Raw genomic sequence first — 15,059 nt, 5'->3', positions numbered from 1 at the left:
ACCTGTCCACACTGTAGAGAGTGCCCCCTGGGGAGAGACCGGGTGGTTTAAGCCCCAAGTACCAGTTCCCTGTAATGGCTTTGAAAACCTTCCACCTGCCTCTCTTCAGGCCACTTTACACACAAACTTCCCAGAGCAGTTTCCCTGGAAGCTGGCTCTGATGTCATCATACAAACACCTTCAGGGGCAATCTACTACTTTTCAAGAGTACTGCAAACTGCTTTCCCCAGCTTGCATTCCCTACCCCGTGGATTGAGACTACATTTCCAGACCTGTTTCCCAAATGCTCTGTGTTCTGGATAACCTGCATCATGGGCTTAGCCCTTAAGGGACTCTTGTGTTCCCTGTGTGCCTCTTTAACTGGGTGGGGATTGATTTGCACAAAGCTCGGCCCTTGCAGATACACGGTGGCATTACATACCTAGATCAACCCCTTTGAGAGAGGATGGTTATGTTCATTTTAAACATGTGGAAACTGAGTCTCAGCCTTGTGTTTGGGAAAGATACTGGAGTTAAGGAATTTAGAGGCCCAGTGATAGCTTGGCAATGATAACTGTATTATTTTGCTCTATAACAGAGTAATGAATATGGTGCTCATCACTATTAAGTCCCTGCTATAGGTAACATAAATTTCATTTTTCCTAGAATTTAAATGATACATGTTGTTTGCAGAACATTTGGAAAATATATTAAAACAGAAAGAATGGGAATAAACACCCACAATCCCACAACCTGAACAGCTCATCCTCTTTAAAATTTGCTGACATCTAGTGGTAGGTTCAAGAATATAAAATTGTACCTCTTGTAACAAACATAGGTCAAGAGAAGGTAAATATATTTCCAAGTTCCATCCAGCCTTGGTTCTTACTCTGGTTTCGATATACATAACTTCCCAATTTTATCACATTGCTTCCTCTTTTAGATGATGGACTTTTAAGGATCAGGATTTGGCTGTGTTACATTTGCTTGGAATGGTGCACATGTATTCTGAAATGACATACATGGGTGGCAGTTCATCAACTTTTCTTTTTTTATTGAATTTATTTTGATGACATTGTTTAATAAAATTATATATGTTTCAGGTATACAGTTCTACATCATCTGTATATTGTATTGTATGTTTACCACCCTAAGTCTCCTTCCATCACCATTTATCCTCCATTTACCCTCTGCTACCTTCCCTAATCCCCCTTCCCTCTGTTAATCACCATACTGTGGTCTGTGTCTATGAGTCTTTCTTTTTTTTCCTTTGCTTAATTCCTTCACCCTTCTCACCCATTCCCCAACTCCCTCCCCTCTGACAGTTGTAAGTCTGTTCTCTGTATCCACAAGTCTGTCTCCACTTGTTTGTTAGTTTATTTTGTTCAATAGATCCCACATATAAGTAAAATCATATGGTACTTGTCTTTCTCTGATTGGCTTATTTCACTTAGTATAATTTTACTACTGAGTAGTATTCCATTGTGCAAAGGTACCACAAATTTTTATCCACTCATCTACTGAGGGGCACTTACGCTGCTTCAAAATTTTGGTTATTGTAAATAATACTGCAGTGAACATAGGGGGTGCATATAGTCTTTTGAATTAGTGTTTCGGGTTTCTTTGGATAAATTCCCAGAAGTGGAATTGCTGGGTCAAAAGGCAGTTTCATTTTTAATTTTCTGAGGTAATTCCATACTGCTTTCCACAGTGGCTGCACCAATCTGCAATCCCACCAACAGTGCACTAGGGTTCCCTTTTCTCCACATCCTTGTCAACACTTGTTTGTTGATTTATTGATGATAGCTATTCTGACAGGTGTGTGGTGATATCTCATGTGGTTTTAATTTTCATTTCTCTGATGATTAGTGACTTTAAGAACTTTTTTATATATCTATTGGCCATCTGTATATCCTCTTTGGAGTGCTTATTCAGGTCCTTTGTTCATTTCTTAATTGGGTTTGCTTTTTTGGTGTTGATACCACTAAAAAATTACTAGAACTGATAAGTGAATTCAGTAAAGTAGCAGGATACAAAATAAATATCCAGAAATCAGTCACCTTTTTATACACCAATAATGAACTATCAGAAAAGGAAACTAAGAAAACAATCCCATTTACAGTTGCTTAAAATAACACACCTAAGAATAAATTTAACCAAGAATGTAAAAGACCTATACTTGAAAAATTATAAGACATTTAAGAAAGAAATCGAAAGATACAAATAAGTGGAAGCATATACCATGTTCATGGATAGGAAAAATAAACATCAATAAAATGTCCAATCTATAGATTCAACATAATTCTTATCAAGATACCAATGGCGTATTTCACAGAACTAGAACAAATATTCCAAAAATTTATATGGAACCACAAAAGACCCCGAATAGCCACAGAAATCTTGAGAAAGAAGAACAAAGTGGGAGGAATCATGCTACCTGATATCAAACTATAGTACAAGGCCATAGTAATCAAAACAGCACTGTACTGGCATAAAAACAGACATATAGATCAATGGAACAAAATAGAGAACACAGAAATAAACTCACACCTTTATAGCCAATTAATACTTGACAAAGGAGGCAAAAATATACAATGGGGAAAAGATAGTCTATTCAATAAATGGTGTTGGGGAAATTGGACATATAAGTGAGATCATATGATATTTGTCTTTCTTTAACTGGCTTATTTTGCTTAGCATAATCATCTCCAGGTCCATCCATGCTGTCTCAAAGGGTAAGAGATCCTTCCTTTTTTTACAGCCGCATAGTACTCCAGTGTTTCAATGTACCACAGCTATTTTTATTCACTCATTTCCTGATGGGCACTTGGGCTGTTTCCAGATCTTAGCTATTGTAAATAATGCTGCTATGAACATAGGGGTGCATAAGTTCTTTCTGACTGGTGTTTCAGGATTCTTAGGATATATTACAAGAAATGGGATCCCTGGGTCAGATGGCAGTTCCACTTCTAATTGAAGCAGTAATAAAAAAATTTGCAGCTGCCTGACTGGTGTGGCTCAGTGGTTGAGCATCGACCTATGATCCAGGAGATTGAGGTTCAATTCCCAGTCAGGGCACATACCGGGTTTTCGGGCTCGATCCCCAGTAGGGGGCGTGCAGGAGGCAATGGATCAATGACTCTCTCACCACTGATATTTCTATCTCTCTACCTCTTTCTTCCTCTTTCTGAAATCAGTAAAGACATATTTTAAAAACAAACAAACAAACAAACAAAACTCTCAGCAAGCAAAAGTCTTGGACTGTATGGATTCACAGGCAAGTTTTACCAAATATTCAAAGAACTAACACCTATCCTCCTCAAATTATTCTTAAAAATTTAAGAGGAGGGAAGACTTCCAAGCTCTTTTTACAAGGCCAGCATTATCCTAATTCCAAAACCATGTAAAGACACTACAAAGAAAGAAAATTACAGGCCAATATACCCGATGAACATAGATGCAAAATCTTCAACAAAATACTAGCAAACCAGATCCAGCAATATATTAAAAAGATCATACAGCATGACCAAGTGGGATTTATTCTGGGGATGCAAGGCTGGTATAATATTCACAAATCAATAAGTATGATACATCACATAAACTAAATGAGGATAAAAACCACATGATCATGTCAATAGGCACAGAAAAAAGCATTCTATAAAATCCAGCACCCATTTTTTCAAAAATTTTTAATTTTTTTAATTGTTCAAAATATTACATCAAAAGATGTCCTCTTTTTTCCCCATTGACCCCTTCAACCCTGCACTCCCTGCCGCATGCCTCCACCACACTATTGTCTGTGTCCATGAGTTATGCATATATGCATATAAATTCTTTGGTTACTCTCCCCCCCAAAACCCACTCCCCTCCTTCCCTCTGAGATTCGACAGTCTGATCCATGCTTCTATGTCACTGAATCTGTTTTGTTCATCAGATTATTGTGTTTAGATTCCACATATAAGTGAGATCATGTGATATTTGTCTTTCTCTGCCTGGCTTATTTCACTTAGCATAATTTTCTCCAGGTCCATCCATACTGTCCCAAATGGTACGAGATCCTTCTTCTTTACAGCTGTGTAGTATTCCATGGCATATATACCCCAGAGCTTTTTTATCCACTCATCTACTGATGGGCACCTGGGCTGTTTCCAGATCTTAGCTATTGTAAGTTGTGCTGCTATGAACATAGGGGTGCATATATTCTTTCTGATTAGTGTTTCAGGATTCTTAGGATATATTCATAGAAGTGGGATCACTGGGTGAAAAGGCAGTTCCATTTTTAATTTTTTGAGGAACTTCCATACTGTTTTCCATAGTCCCTGCACCAGTCTGCATTCCTGCCAGCAGTGTACCAGGGCTCCCCTTTCTCCACATCCTCACCAGCACATGTCATTTGTTGATTCCTTGATGGTAACCATTCAGACAGGTGTGAAGTGATACCTCATTGTGGTTTTAATTTGCATCTCTCTGATGATTAGCAATGTTGAGCATTTTTTCATGTCTTTTGGCCATCTGTATGTCCTCTTTGGAGAAGTGTTTATTCAGTTCTTTGCCCATTTTTAAATTGGATTGTTTGTTTTCCTCTTGTTGAGTTGTATGAGTTCTTTGTACACTTTGGAAATTAGCCCCTTATCAGATAAATCTTTGGCAAATATGTTCTCCCATACTGTGGGGTTCCTCGGTATTTTGAGGCTGATTTCTTTTGCTATGCAGAAGCTTTTTAGTTTGATATAGTCCCATTTGTTTATTTTGTCTTTTGTTTCTCTTGCCCTGAGAGATGTATCAGTGAAAATTCCACTCTGTGAAATGTCTGTGACTTTATTGCCTATGTTTTCCTCCAGCATTTTTATGGGTTCGCAACTTACATTTAAGTCTTTTATCCATTTTGAATTTATTCTTGTGTATGGAGTAAGTTGGTGATCTAGTTTCATTTTTTTGCATATACCTGTCTAATTTTCCACCACCATTATTGAGGAGACTGCCTTTACTCCATTGTATGCTCTTGCCTCCTTTGTCAAATATTAACTGACCATAATGGCGTGGGTCTATTTCTGGGGTCTCTGTTCTGTTCCATTGATTTATATGTCTGTTGTTTTGATTACAATGGCTTTGTAGTATAGTTTGATATCTGGTAAAGTGATCCCTTCAACTCTGTTCTTCTCTCTTAAGATGGCTGCGGCTATTTGGGGTCTTTTTTGGTTCTGTATAAATTTTTGGAACATTTGTTCTAGCTCTGTGAAATATGCTAATAGGAATTGCATTGAATCTATAGATTGCTTTGGGTAGTATGGACATTTTAATGATATTGATTCTTCCAATCGATGGTATATTCTTTCACTTGCTTATATCTTTTTTTTTTTTTTCTTCAGTGTACTGTAGTTTTCTGAGTACAGGTCTTTTACATCCTTTGTTAAGTTTACTCCTAAATATCTTATTTTTTAGTTGCAATGGTAAATGGAATTGTTTTTTAGTTTCTCTTTCTGAGAGGTCACTGTTGGTGTATAAAAATGCTATCGACTTTAGGATGTTAATTTTGTACTCAGCCACCCTGCTGAATTCATTTATCAAACCTAGTAATATTTTGGTGCAGTCTTTAGGATTTTCTATGCACAATATCATGTCATGTCGTCTGTGAATAATGACAGTTTCACTACCTCCTTTCCAATTTGGATAACTTTTATGTTTTCTTCCTGTCTCATGGCTGTGGCAAGGACTTTCAGTACTATGTTGAATAAGAGTGGTGAAAGCGAACAACCCTGTCTTGTTCCTGTTTTTAAGAGAAATGGTTTTAGTTTTTGACCATTGAGTATGATGTTGGCTGTAAGTTTGTCATATATGGCCTTCATTATGTTGAGGTATGTTCCCTCTAGTCCCACTTTCCTAAGAGTTTTTATAAAAAATGGGTGCTGGATTTTGTCGAATGCTTTTTCTGCATCTATTGATATGATCATATGATTTTTGTCCATTTTGTTTATGTGATGTATCACATTTATTGATCTGCAAATATTATATCAGCTTTGCATCTCAAGAATAAATCCCACTTGGTGGTGGTGTATGATCTTTTTAATGTATTGCTGTATCTGGTTTGCTAGTATTTTGTTGAGGATTTTAGCATCTATGGTCATCAAGGATATTGGCCTGTAATTTTCTTTCTTTGTAGTGTCTTTATCTGGTTCTGGCATTAGGATGATGCTGGCCTCATAAAAAGAGCTTGGGAGTTTTTCCTCCTCTTGAATTTTCTGGAATAGTTGGAGTATAGATGTTAATTCTTCTTTGAGTATTTGGTAAAACTTACCTACAATTGCATTTAATCCCAGACTTGTGTTTGTTGGAGGTTTTTTGAAGACTGCTTCAATTTCATTAGTTATTATCAGCCTATTCAGGTTTTCTGATTCTTCCTGATTCAGCTTTGGAAGATTGAATGCTTCTAAGAATTTGTCCATTTTACCCATGTTGTCCAGTTTGTTGACATACAGTTGCTCATTTTCTTAAAATCCCTTGTATTTCTGTTGGGTTAGTTGTTATATCACCTCTTTCATTTCTGATTTTGTTTGTTTGGGTCCTCTCTCTTTGTTTCTTGGTGAGTCTGGTTAAAGGTGCATCAACCTTATTTATCTTTTCAGTGAACTAGCTCTTGGTTTTATTGATTTTTTGTATTTTTTTTTAACCCCTATGTCATTAATTTCTGCTCTGATCTTTATTATTTCCTTCCTTTTACTTCCTTGAGGCTTTTCTTCCTGTTCTCTTTCTAATACTTTTAGTTGTTATGTTAGATGGTTCATTATAGCTTTTTCTTGTTTCTTGAGGTATGCCTGTACTGCTATGAACTTTCCTCTCAGGACTGCTTTTGTTGTGTCCCATAGATTTGGGGTTATTGCCTGTTCATTTTCATTTTTTTCCACGAAGTGTTGATTTCTTCCTTCATCTCATTGGTAACGCATTCATTGTTTAATAACATGCTATTTAGCCTCCATGTGTTTGAATATTTTTGAGATTTTTTTATAGTGGTTGATTTCTAGTTTCATGCCATTGTGATCTGAAAAGATGCATAATATGATTTCAATCTTCTTGAATTTGTAGAGACTTGCTTTGTGACCTAACATGTGGTCTATTTTTGAGAATATTCCATGTGCACTTGAGAAGATTGTGTATTCTGCTGCTTTGGGATGAAATGTTCTGTAAATGTCAATTAAATCCATTAGAACTAGTTTGTCATTTAAGGTCTCTGTTTCCCTGTTGATTTTTTTGTCTTGATGACCTGTCCAATGTTGACAGTGGGGTGTTAAAGTCCCCCACTGTGATTGTGATCTCCCTCTTAAAGTCCACCAAGAAATTTTTTATATACCTAGGTTCTACTTTATTGGGTGCATATATAGCTATAAGGGTTATTTCCTCCTGTTGGATTGATCCCTTTACTATTATGTAGTGATCTTCTTTGTCTCTTGTTATGGTCCTTATTTTGAAATTTATTTTGTCAGAAATAAGTATTGCTACTCCAGCTGTTTTTATTTCTTTTCTTTTTTCCCCCTTTGCATGGAATATTTGTTTCCATTCCTTCTTTTTCAGCCTCTGTGAATGTTTTGCTCTCAGTTGGGTCTCTTGTAGACAGCATATATTTGGGTCTTGTTTTTTTATTCATTCAGTTACCTTATGTCTTTTGATTGGAACATTTAATCTGTTTACATTTAAGGTTACTATTGATATGTACTTATTTAATGCCATTTTCACCCCCTTATGCCAATGTACTTTTCTCTCAGTATTTCTTCTTCTTAAAGCAGTCCTTTTGCAACTCTTGCAATGCTGGTTTGGTGGTACTGAACTCCTTTAGCCTTCTTTTGTCTGGGAAGCTCTTTATTTCACTTTCAGTTTTAAATGATAGCCTTGCTGGATAAAGCAGTCTTGGTTGCATGTTCTTGCTTTTCATTACTTTAAGAATTTCATGCCACTCCCTTCTGGTCTGAATTGTTTCTGTTGAGAAATCTGCTGCCAGCATTATGGGGGTTCCCTTGTAGGTCACTGCTTGTCTTTCTCTTGCAGCCCTTAATATTCTCTCTTTGTCCTTAACATTTACCATTTTAATTATGATGTGTCTTTTAGTGGGTCTCTGGGTTCTTTTTGTTTAGAACCCTCTGTGCTTCCTGAACTTGCGTGGCTTTATCCTTCACCAGCTCCGGGAATTTTTCTGTCATTATTTCCTTCACCAGGTTCTCTATCCCTTGCTCACTGTCCTCCCCCTCTGGTACCCTTATGATGCAAATGTTGTTTCAATTCATATTTTCCCAAATGTCCCTTAAACTGTCCTCATGCTTTTTAAGTGTTTTTTCTTTTTGGTGCTCTGATTGAGTGGTGTTTTTTTTCTACCTCATCTTCTAATTCACTCATTCTATCCTCTGCTTCATTAAGCCTGCTTTTAATTCCTTCCAGCCCATTTTTTAAAAATATATGTTTATTGATTTCAGAGAGAGGAAGGAAGAGGGAGAGAGAGAGATAGAAACATCAGTGATGAGAGAATTGTCATTGACCGGCTGCCTCCTGCATGCCCCCAACTGGGGATCAAACCTGCAACCCAAGCATGTGCCCTGACCAGGAATCCAACTGCGATTTGTTGGATTCTAGGTCAATGCTCAACCACTGAGCCATGGACGGCTAGGCATCCAGTGTATTCTTGATGTGAGATATAGTATTCTTCCTTTATCCCTGGTTCTTATTTATGATATCTAGCTCTTTTTTCATGCTTTCACTAAGTTCCTGGACCTTCCCATTAAGTGTCTTATGGTTCTCATTAATTTCTTTGAGCATCTTTATACCCATTACTCTGAACTCTATCTCTGATAACTTGCTTAACTCCATCTCATCAAGGTCTTTTTCTGGCGATTTTTCTTTCTCTTTAGTTTGGAGGTTGTTTCTTTGTCTCCCCATTTTAGTGACTCTTAGTGTTTGTATTTGTATATTAGATGGATTTGTTGTCTCCCAGACTTGTGTGGTGGGATTTTGTAGTGTATGTCCAGTGGGGCCCAGAGGTGTGTTTTCCTTATACTTCTGAGCTATGTGCTCTAAGGGTGTACCTCTTGTGGTTTTCCCTTTTGTGGGTTCTTTGGGCTCTCCTGTTGTGATTGGGTCTAGATTGTTGTTGACACATTCATGGGAGGATCCTCCTCTCAGGTTGGCTAACTGTGAGACTCAGTCACAACCACGTCATGTGAGCTGTTGTACAGGTGCTGACAGGTCACAACAAAACACAACCAAACTACCAGGAAACATAAAGGAACTTATGTAATATCTTGACAATCACAATGAAAACCACCCAAGAGAAAGTAGAATTGGGAGAGCGAAGTGAGAGCATAAATACTAAAGCAAAAAAGAAAGAGAGAAAAGGATATTATTGCTACTAATAAAAATAAATAAATTAATTAATTAAAAATTTTAAAAATAGAGGAGCTACTGGGAGATGAAAGGGGCAGAGAAAAGTTTCTGAAAGAAAAGAAGGGTGAGCAAAAAAATAAAGGTAGAGAGTAGCTGTAGGAAAATGGTTGAAAAATAAAAAAAAAGAAAAGGACAAACACAAACAAACAAAAAGGTAGGAAGACAGAAACTAAAAGAGGAGAAAAAGAAAGAAAAATTATGCCAATGGAACAAGAAGAGAGAGAGGTAAAGCAAGGGCAAAGAAGGAGACCAATAAGAGATATCGAGGAACAATAGAGAAAAGCAATAATCTTATTGATTATAATGATACTATCTCAGTAATAAATCAGACAATATCTTGATAATAAAAGAAAAAACAAAACATTACAAAAGAACAAGCAAAGCAAGACAAACCAAATCCTAAAAAATTAATTAAAAAATTAAAATCAATTTTATTTTATTTATTTATTTATTTATTTATTTATTTATTTAAATATATCTTTATTGATTTCAGAGAGAGGAAAGGAGAGGAAGAGAGAGAGATAAAAACATCGATGATGAGAAAGTCATTGATCTAGCCCGCAACCCAGGCATGTGCCCTCACCGGGAATCGAACCCCGATCGCCTGGATCCTAGGTTGACACTCAACCGCTGAGCCATGCCCAGCTGGGCAAAATCAATTTTAAAATTAAATTTTCCCCCCCTCTTTTTTCTAAAAAATAAAATAAATAAATAAAACAATTAAAAAAGTCGGCCTGGTGAGTTTTGTCTGGGCAGCTTATGTTGTCTGAGGCTCACTATTTTGTTTGCTGATTTCAGGTCTCCTGGGAGTTACTTGTGTGTCAGCCATTGTCAGGAGCTGTCTAGGTTTGGCTCTGGTGTTCTTAGGTAGCTGGCTGGTCTGAGGCTCTCTGTGGACCACATCTTCCTGTCAGCTATTTCACCTCCTGCTTGTGGTTGCCTGGTCTTTTTCCAGAGTCGTCTGAAGAGAGTCTTTAGGGTGAAGGCTGGTTAGTGTAGCTTAGGATATTGCTCCCTTTACTTAGAGATTTTGCTGTCAGGTGCTCACTGTGGGGAAGTTAGTTTCTGCTTCAAAGCCAACTCTTCTGTTTCTACCAAATCCTCCAATTCTGGTTCCCAGTACAATGGCCTGCTGCAGGTTTAGATTGAAGTCAGTCTGTTTCCTTTTCTGTATGGGCAGTTTCAGCGGCCTGGGCTCAGTAGGTTTGATCAAAAGAGACTCCAGTGAGCACTTTGCCTGCCCAGCCCCAAGAAAGGTTTTTTAGCTTTTCTTCCAGTTCCCAAACAATAATCCCTGAAATTATTACTCTTGTATTGTCGGCCTGTGAGCTGTTCTCCCTTCCCCCTCAGGACTGTGCCCTGTAGGGGATATCTGGGCCTTCAGTGAGCTGAACCAGCTCCTTTCTTGTTAGGGGTGGTGCTCCTAGCCTGCAGGAGAGCTAGGCATGCTCCTTCCTTCCTCTCTCAGTTCTGGCTGATTTCACAGGGTGCTCAGTTCAAACTCTCCACAATGGAGGCACTAATCGCAGCTGGTCTACCCCCCACAATGCAAGCCAGGAAGGTGGAAGCCCATTCAGCAATCAAAAACGCACAAAGCAACAAACAGGCAGAGAACCTGCTTTGGGAGGATCTGGCTCCCGTGCACCTTGGATCCAAGCAGGAGGGGTCACAAAGTCAGCCCCATGCAGGTTTCCTGCACAGCTGGTCTCAGAAAAGCTGGGGCAGCTCCATGCACACTATCCCAGCTCTCTTCAGAGCACGTAAAAAATTCCGAATTCACCGCACCGGCAACTCTGGCCCTTCTCTCTGGCCGCATGAGGGCTCTCTTCCTCTTCCCTGCACCACACAGTTCAAATGCTTTCTGGGGTTCTACACAATGCTTTACAGGAAAGCAGAGTGGCCTTGTAGGTCTCCACTGAGTGCAGCCCTCTGGGCCCTTTCTATTAGGAAGCCACAACCTGTGGGACAGCCTTTCCTTCGGTCAGCACCCGGGGTGAAACTCTCCTGCTCTGGCTGCCACCATTAGGTGTGTTGTTTCACTGGGAAGGCACAGTCCCCTCCTCACAGACGCACACTATCCCTGGCTCCCTCTGCCCGCCCTGCATGAGCTCTCCTTCCCTTCTCCTCCTCTCTAGGTTTGAGATCCCAGCTTTTGGATGCCAATCCACATCCCCAAGGGGAGGGAGCTTTGCAGCCTCTAACCCTCGGGCCTTGCAGCCCAGCACTGGCTTCAGGGGGGACTTCCCTTTTCTCTGCCCCACCCTCTCTTACCAGACACTATGATGTTTCTTCAGTTTTCCTTACTCAAAATATGTCCAAACAGGTATATTTCCCTGGTTTTTCCAAGCTGGCTACACAATATTTTAGCTGTAAATCCAGTCCGTGGCTGGGAGCAAGGGCACACCACTTCTTGTCAGAGTGCCTCTGTCTTCTCTTCCCCCGCACCCATTTTTGGTAAAAACTTAGCAAAGTGGGAATAGATGGAACACACCTCAACATAATAAAAGCCATAATATAACAAACCTACAGCCAACACCATCCTCAATGGACAGAAATTAAAAGTATTTTCCTTAAAAACAGGAACAAGACAGGGTTGTCTGCTTTCACCACTCTTATTCAACATAGTACTGGAAGTCCTAACCACAGTGAGCAGACAAGAAAAAATAAAAGGCATCCAAATTGGAAAGGAGGAAGTAAAACTGTCATTATTTGCAGATGATTTGATATTGCACATAGAAAACCCTAAAGACTCCCCTCAAAAACTACCAGATTTAATAAATGAATTTGGCAATGTAGCAGGATACAAAATTAACATCCTGAAATTGATGGCATTTTTATACACCAGTAATGAACTATCAGAATGAGAAACTAAGAAAACAATTCCATTTACCATTGCAACAAAAATATAAGATACCTAGGAATAAACTTATCCCCTATGTTTTATGCTATAAATCTTATGGCTTTGGTTTTTACTTTAGTGGAAAAGTAAAACAAAATAATGGTTTTATTTTTAGCCAAGATATGTTGATGAGTGGAAAACATATCAGGGGCAGTGGTTCCTGTGAAAGAGGTGATGTGGAACAGGCTATCAGATGTAGAAAGGGCAAACAGTGAAAATCAAGCTTTCTTAGTGAGTATCTGCAGAAGAAAAAGTTATCAGGGCTGACAAAAGCAGTGGAATAAAAATGTAATGTAATAACCTCTTGGCCACTGTATGTAAAATAAATTTATCCCACATACAGCATGGGGGGAGGACAAAAACCATGGTAAATAGAAAATGTTAAAACAAGTGACAGGAATAAATCCAAACATGTGATAATAACATGTGAATTAGTTAAACTCATTTAAAAAGAGATAGAGATTCTCAGATTGTGCTAAACATAAAAATTCACCTCTATATTGTATTAAATAAAGTGATAAATTAGGCAAAACTAATTTAAAAAGCAAATGTAGCACTATTAATATATGGCAGAATAAATTTCTAGACAGAAAGGACCAAAATGGCCAAAGAGGGATATTGAATAGGTATGGTTATATTATATAGAAAACATAGAAGTTTTAATTTTTGTGTAATTAATGATATAACTTCAAAATTTGCAATGCAAAATATGATATAAATATAAGGAAAAACATAAGGAGAAATGTAAGGAAAAATCCACAATCATAGCAGAAGGCTTATCATTCCTTTTTCAGTAATCCACAGATTAGCAAGTATATAGAAGATTTGGATTACACAATCAACGAGCTTTAACTAATCTCTCTAATATAAACAAGTTTGCACACATACAACAGAAAATATTTTTTTCAAATGCATTTAGTTTACAGAATTTAACCATGTAATAGAAAAATGCTCACTCAACAGATAAATCCTCCCAATTTCTAAAAAAAGTAGAAATAATAATCATAGAGTTTACATTTATTGACCATAATTTATTTATTCAGCAAATAGTTATTGTCTATTGTATTCCAGACCTGTTTTAGGTACTGAAAATGTGGTGGTAAATAAGAGACAATGTTCCTGTTCCCAAGGAGCTTACACCCTAGAGAAAGGAATCAAACTGCATAAACAAATAAACAGGTGATAAAATCCTTCAATTAAAATTAAACTGGATAATGTTATAGGGGCTGGAGAGATATTTTAAGTTGCATGATTAAAGAAGTGTTTGAAATGGAGGTGAGATGTTGTGATGAAATAAAATTAGATATTAATACAAAGAATTCCCACCTAACCCAAAGTGAAAAATGACTTTTTTAAATGACTCTTGGGTTAAAGCAGAAATAAAAATAATCACTTTATATTATATAGATGAGAATGAAAATGAGAACACCAGCTGTAAAACCTAAGGAATGTAGTTAGAGCAATTTCAAGAGGGTAATTTATAAACTCAAATACATATTAGAAAACAAAGATTTAAGATAAATGAACTTAGCATTCAACTCAAGAATATACTATAATATTGTATGTCAACTATAACTGGAAAATGAATGAATTTTTTAAGAAAAAGAATAATAAACTGAATCCAAAGAAAATAGAAGAGAAAATAAAGATAAAAAATAATTGAAAAGATAAGAAAAAAAAAAGTCATAGTATAATTGATCAATAAAACCTGAACTTGTTCTTTGAGAAAAAATTTGCAAATCTGATCAAGAAAAAGAGAGAAAATAAACAACATTAGAAATCAAAATTATAAATATAGAAGACATTTGGGGAAAATACATGTCCCAATTTTTTGCCACTAAATTTGAAACTTGAGACAAAATGGATATTTTAAGAACAGAAATTTCAGACAAAATTGGTTCAAGCAGAAGTAGTAAAAATCTGAATAAAACAATAATCAATGAAGAATGTCAAAAGATAAAAATCTGCTTAAAAAACAAATTAAAGGGGAAAAAGACAATTAACATTTTCAGCTGGTTTTCTAGCAAAGTTCTTCCAGCTTTCAAGGAGCAGAAAACTCTCTTGTTATATAAACTATTTCCAGAACATAGAAAACATCACAATTTATTTTACATGGCTAGTATAATCCTAATACCAAAAATTGGAAAGGATGGCACACAAAAAAGAAAACAATAAACTGATGAATGTGTGCAAAAATCAATGTAAGTTCACAAAAGTGTGAAATCAAATATTAGCAAATTGAAATCCAGTAGTGTGCTAAAAAATAGTCATTACCATGTGAGGTTTATCCCAAGAATTCAAGTGTGGTTCAATATTTGAACAGTTTTATTGTTATCCACTATATTAAAATAATATTAAAATCATATTTAAAATATTAATAGGTACCACAAAATCATTTGTTGAAAGAAAACATTCATTTCCAATAACAACTCTTAACATTCTATGAATAGAGGAAGATTCCTTAACTTGGCAAAGAGCTTGTGCCAGAGAGATGTAGAAACTTTATACTTAATGATGAAGCACTAAGCATTCCCATTATAGTCAGGAGCTAGACTTTGTTATCACCTTTACTATTCAATATTATTCTGAATTTCTTGTTTAATGCATGAGCTAAAAAGAAGGAATGAGCAGTATAAAATGTCAGAAAGGAAAATACTAAACTGTCATTTACAATGTAATTATCTCTCTAGAAAATCATAATCAACTGACAAACTTTTAGAATAATAAAAGATTCATTATGGAGGCTTGATAGAAGAGC

Source organism: Miniopterus schreibersii (assembly GCF_964146895.1).
Source record: "Miniopterus schreibersii genome assembly, chromosome: X".
NCBI classification, from domain to species: domain Eukaryota; kingdom Metazoa; phylum Chordata; class Mammalia; order Chiroptera; family Miniopteridae; genus Miniopterus; species Miniopterus schreibersii.
This window is presented reverse-complemented; position numbering follows the sequence as displayed.